We start from the raw sequence: 6,000 nt of genomic DNA, 5'->3' as shown, positions 1-6,000 counted from the left end.
TGAACCGAGCCTGAGTGCTTTTAAAAAATCCTCTCTTCAAATTCATTGCAAGTAAAACAGTAATGATAATATCATCCATGTAAGGAGCATTTACTATATGCCAGTCATTGTAGTAATTGCTTTATGTACTTTATCTTAGTGACCAGTTGGTTTATGGATGTGTGTATCCTTGGTGGGTACATGACTAGGCCTAGATCATTTTGTGCATCTCTCATTCTACATTGGAACTTTTTTCTCCTAATACATAACAAAGGCCATTAAAATACATTTCTTGACAGTTTGCACATGCCCCCTCCTCTGACGGCTTAGGGCCCTGTGCATCCTCTCCTCCTCTCCTGTGTTGGAGAGAACAGCCTCCCACCTGTGCGGGGCAAACTTCCATCTGTTCTTGTTCTTCAGTTGCCCTGTCTCCCGTAGTTTTCCTTCACCTCTGTAGCTGCTGCTCATCATTTTATCTTTGCTTTATTCATGATAGAGAGACAGACAGTCTGGTCACCCTGTGATCCCTTTCCTCCCATTCTCCAGTTCATTTCACCTTGGGTACTCACACATGTGTCTGGTATGTTTCAGGCAAGCTGGACTGAGGTTCTGATGTGTGGTCACCATGTGGGATCACATGTTGCTTTTTATTGGTCTTTTTTTTTTTTTTGAGAGGTTTTTGCAATAGGCGTGTGCTTGCCAGAAAGACACAGAGAGACAGAAAGCAAGAAATCACCCCCCGGGGGGATGGTCACACTGCAATCCCTTCTCCTCCATTCTCCTCTCGGGATCTTGGGCACACATGCACACGTGCCTGGTGTGAGTTTAAGCCACCAGGTCCGGGACTCGAACCATGGTTGACTACATGGGAGTCCAGTGACATAGCTATTATGCCAACTGCTGGTCCCTTTATTGGTCATTTTTTATTCTTTCAGCATTCTGTACACTGACATAGAAGTAAAAGAAAATGACTGAAATTTAAGTGTCAAAGAACTTTCTACAATTAAATCCATTGTTGTATACATTTATCTTACATAGCAATTAAAAACTCACCAACTATTACAATTACATTACGAAAGAACCAAAAAATAGAAAGGAATTTCATAAAAAATATATCCACCTATGAAAACGATTGCTCTCTTGTGTCTTCACATCTCTTCTGTGTACTCATGTACAACATGTTCCTGCGGATGAACATGCCCCCATACTTATTCTGCAGCTGCTTGCTCATGGACTCTTCTGTCTGCCCCAGGGCTGTGTTCATGTTGCTGTCCAAGCAAGCCAGGACCCCTTGATAATCCACTCCAGAATTTAATTTTACCACAGCTGGCTATCTGATGATTTGATTCAAGAAATCACTGGGGGTTTGCTTCCGCAGACTCATTTTAACAATCTTGGGAGGCAGGAAACCTGAGTTCTAATCCCAGATCTGCTACTTAATTAGCTGTGTAACTTGGACAACTCATCTTTTCACCTCTCCTGGCCCGGGTTCCTCATCGAGAACCCTCACTCCCCATGCACAAGCCTGGCCTCCGCAGACCCACATGTTGCTATTTATTTATTTATTTATTTGTTTGTTTTTGGAGAGAGGTTTTTCACTATAGGGCGCGTGAGCTCACCAGACAGACAGAGAGAGACAGAGAGACAGAAAGCGAGAAATCACCCCCCAGGGGGGACGGTCACGCCGCAATCCCTTCTCCTCCATTCTCCTCCTGGGATCTTGGGCATGCACGGACATGCGCCCGGCATGAGTTTTAAGCCACCGGGTCCGGGACGCGAACCGTGGTCAACTACGTGGGAGTCCAGCGACATAGCCATTACACTAATTGCTGGTTCCCACATGTTGCTTTTTTAAAGCCACGTATTACTGCCGTGCCTTGGAGCTGGCCCTGGTGGTGATTTGACATCTGTTGTTTCTTTGGCCTTGGGAGATTCCCATTTCTTTCTTAAGAGCTTTGCTAGTTATTGAAAAGTTGGTTGGCTGATTTGATCCATCGTTGGTAGGCATTTTTTCCCTCCCTTTAGTGGGAAAGGAGGAGGATGGAGTTGTCATACTGTGAGAAATGTTGTTTCTTAATTAATGAAAGAAGTTGATGAATAATCTATTTCAACTGTCACATTGGATCTGTGCTGTTCTTTCCTACTAATTCTCTTTACCAGTTTTCCACTGCTGCCAGACTTCACTATTTAGCTAGTGAGAAATTGAGGGCAATCTCTGAAAATGGCTTCCATTTAACAATTTTGGGAGGCTTTACAAGTCAGATTTGTTATAGAGCTGGAGTCTGAGCATCACTGACCATTTATAGAATATTTTGTATGTGTGGACCATCAGATGGCATAATGGCTATGTAACTGGACTCCCATGTAGTTGACTGCAGTTCAAGTTCCAGACCTGGTGACTGAAACTCACGCCAGGTGCATGTGCGTGCGTGCTCCAAATCCTGAGAGGGGAATGGAGGAGAAGGGATTGCCACATGGCCATTTCCCCTAGGGTGTGATTTCTCACTTTCTGTCTCTCTGGCTACTGCACATGCCCTATAGCAAAAATCTCTTTAAAAAACCAATAAAGAACTTTTTTCTTTTTGGATAGGTTTTTGGTATAGGGTGTGTGCGCTTGCCAGAAAGACAGAGACAGACAGAAAGTGAGAAATCACCCCCCTGCCAGGAGGGATGGCCACATTGCAATCCCTTCTCCTCCATTCTCCTCTCGGGATCTTGGGCATGCACACACGTGCACCCAGCGTGAGTTTAAGCCACTGGGTCTGGAACTCGAACCGCGGTCGACTACGTGGGAGTCCAGCGATGTAGCCATTACGTCATCTGCAGGTCCTAATCAAAAAAGAATATTTTATATGTGTGTGTTTATGTGCTGAGAACAACTTCCAGGTTTAGATTCCACCCTGACTTGCCTTGTCTTCCCAAATACACACACACACAAGCTGGCATGCATGCGTGCACACACATGTACACACACACATAGGGCCATACTGGGAGTTCCCAGGTAGCATTGACCGGCTTGGTAAACAGCGGTGGTAAGGGCTACTGGTATGGCATTTCCTTTCCTTTGCAGATTTAATTGTAGTCTTTAAAACTCTCCTGACTCAAGCATTTTATTTTCCGGCTAGCTACCCATCACTGCACTGGGCTTTTACCTTGGTAGAATCAGTGTGAGATCTATTTTGCCTGCGAATCTCTGATTACTGTCAAATTAAATTAGATGACTCCCTTTGCTGATCATTGATTGACTTTCTTCTAATTTCCTATTCATTTCACCCGTTTCAGTTGTTATAGATGAAGTTGATTAAACGGTTTTGTGTAATCAAGAACGGCATTCCATTTTCAGCATTATCAATGCAGAGCTTGTACGTCGGGGCGTGAATGAAAGCAAGCTGGTGAGGAGCCGGGGTTTGAACAGAGAGGAAGCCTAATGGAAAGCCACCTCCTGGGTGAGGCAGTTTGAGCTCTCGGGGTTTTCATGGAGGGACCCAAGACCACTAGAACTTGGGAACCGAGATATCAAGTCACTGTGGGGCACACTCCAGGGGTGGCTGATTCCTGGGGCTGCTGTAGTAAATGAACCCCAACTCTGGGGTGAAAATGATTTTCCCACAGTCTGGAGTCTGGAAGTTCAAAATGAGCTTCACTGGGCCAAAGTCCAGGTGTGGGCAGGCCCGTGCTCCCTCCAGGGACTGTGGGGAATTTCATTTTCCTCTCTGGCTCCTGGGGGCTGTCAGTGGTTCTGAGCTTGTGGCCATGTCAGTCTCTGTCCCCATCTTCATATTGCCTTCCCTTCGGTGTGTCTGCCGGATGGCCGCCCTCTTTTTTTTTTAAAATAAGTTTATTTATAAACTTAGAAAAGAGAAAGGAGAGAGAGAGGGGTACACCCCCAATGGCATCTTCATGATATGATCTACCTCCGGTCTCAGTGGCCGAGGTCATGGGCACATGTGTGTGATTGGTATCCTCAGGGAGGTCTCAAACACAAACCCAGGCCTTTCCCATGTGGGCTCACTCGTGTTAACCCTGTGCCATCACCTGGCCCCTCCTCCCTCTTTTAAGGATACATGTGATGACCCTTAGGATTCACACAATTCATCCAGCACAATCTCCCCTTTTATTTATTTATTTATTTTTTGCTATAGGGTGCTTGCAGAGAGAGACAGAGAGAAGGAAAGTGAGGTATCCCCCCCGGGGGGGCAGGGATGGCCACACTGCAGTTCCCTCTCCTCCATCCTCTCATCTCATTCTCTCAGGATTTTGGGCAGGCATGCACATGCACTGGGCATGTTTTTCAGGCAACGAGGTACAAGACTCAAACCAGAGAGTCAGTTTTGTAGAATTCAGCACCCTAGCCATCATGGCACCTGTTGGCCCAATCTCCCTATTTTAATGTCCTTCACTTGATCATGTTTGCAAAGACTGTTCCCAAATTAAATAGCATTATGTGTCCAAGGAAGTAAGATGTAGACCTGTCTTTGGGGGAACATTTTTCAGCCTCTGAACACTGGGCAGGCTGCATGGAAGTCCTGTGTAGAACCATCCACCCAAGGCTAAGGCTGAGCTGACTGGTGTGAGGGGGAGAGGCTGGAGGGGTTTCTTCTGGGATGTTTCCCAGAGTCTTCTTTCACATCATTGCCTTGGGAGAATGGGCCAGAGGAACAGCGAGAGGCAGGAGAAGCTGGGAGTGCGTTCGGCAATACTGCATTTACTCAGAAGTAGGAAAGTGCAAGAAGCACCACCCAAAGTAGCACCTGGTGTGTACAACTAAGCCTGGCCTATTGGAACTAAGCGCAGACTGTTACAATTATGATAATTGGATGGTTGTGACAATGACAGCCAACCTCATGCAAAGAGCCACCTGGACCGTCCTTTCCAGAGGGGTTTGCACTGCAGACATTTTCTAACCAATTACTGGAGTTTCATGGCAGGGATCTTGGAGGTATGAAATCCTGGTTGTGGTCTGGTTCAGCTGCGGGAGTATGGCCAGGGAGGGGGCTGGTGGTGACTGCTCCCTGTGGATCTCATCTGGGCATGAGGGAGGTGATCAGTTAGGGATCATCAGACTGTGAGGAAGGAGAAGAGTGAAGAGCAGAGAGGGGCTGTAGGTACCAGGTAGTGACAGCCAGGAAGGAGCTCAGCATGTCTGAACATGTGTTCAGAGGTGCAACATCAGATAGGTTCTTTTTTTTTTTTTTTAATTCCAGAGAATGTATTAGTTTCATAGAGCTGCTGTAACAATCACTATGAATTAACTAATTCACTCAGTTCTGGAGCCAGAAGTCTAAATCACCATATTGGCAGGACCACACTCCCTCCATAGCCTCTAGGGGAGAAGCCTTTGCTGTGTGTTCTGGCTTCTGGTGGTTGCCCGCGTCCCTTGCTGATGACTCTGTCACTCCAATCTCTCGTTCCCTCTTCCATGGCATTCTCTGTGGATTGGCGTGAAATTTCTCTCTGCCTGTTTCTATTTTATAAGGACACTCGTGAGGACATTTAAGGTCCACCTGGATAATCCAGGTTAATCTCATCTCAGAATCCTTCACTTAATCACATCTACTAAAGCCCTTTTTACCAAATAAAGACACATCTATACAATCCAGGATTAGGACTTAATATCTTTGGGTGGTCATTATTCAGCCTAATACTGGCAATTGAAGAACTAAATAAATTATCCTAACAGTAATTGTGTGCTGTGTTAAAAGCAGATCGTATTACTGCCAAGCTTTGTTTATTCATAGTACTTGTAAGATTTCATTGCCAAAGGGTGTAATTTTTAAAACATTGCAACACAGAGTCATGCAAAGATAGAATCTAATTGTGATTTTTAGCATCCTCTTTTTCTGCCTCCCAAGAGAATGGAGATGTATATATAATTTTTTTTTCATTTTTGCTGCTGTTTTGTCTTTTTTTGATATTGTTCAGGAATAAGTATGGTTTGTAAAGCTGTTGGTCTAGCTATCTCTCGAACTAGTTTGGGCCAAAGCACAGCCGAGTGTAACTGACTTCTGTGGGCTGAGCTGA

General features: G+C 45.4%; 1 protein-coding gene and 1 pseudogene across 1 annotated transcript in view; one reads left to right on the top strand and one right to left on the bottom strand.

The window, feature by feature from the left end:
* HUNK (hormonally up-regulated Neu-associated kinase) overlaps positions 1-6,000 on the top strand; it is a 149,099-nt gene that overhangs the window by 56,567 nt on the left and 86,532 nt on the right. The gene's annotated exons all lie outside the window — the stretch shown is intronic.
* On the bottom strand, positions 1,100-1,363 carry LOC102474561 (U6 snRNA-associated Sm-like protein LSm6 pseudogene; annotated as a pseudogene).

Source organism: Tupaia chinensis, unplaced genomic scaffold, assembly GCF_000334495.1.
Source record: "Tupaia chinensis unplaced genomic scaffold, TupChi_1.0 Scaffold000443_1, whole genome shotgun sequence".
Taxonomy (NCBI): Eukaryota; Metazoa; Chordata; class Mammalia; order Scandentia; family Tupaiidae; genus Tupaia; species Tupaia belangeri.
This window is presented reverse-complemented; position numbering and strand designations above follow the sequence as displayed.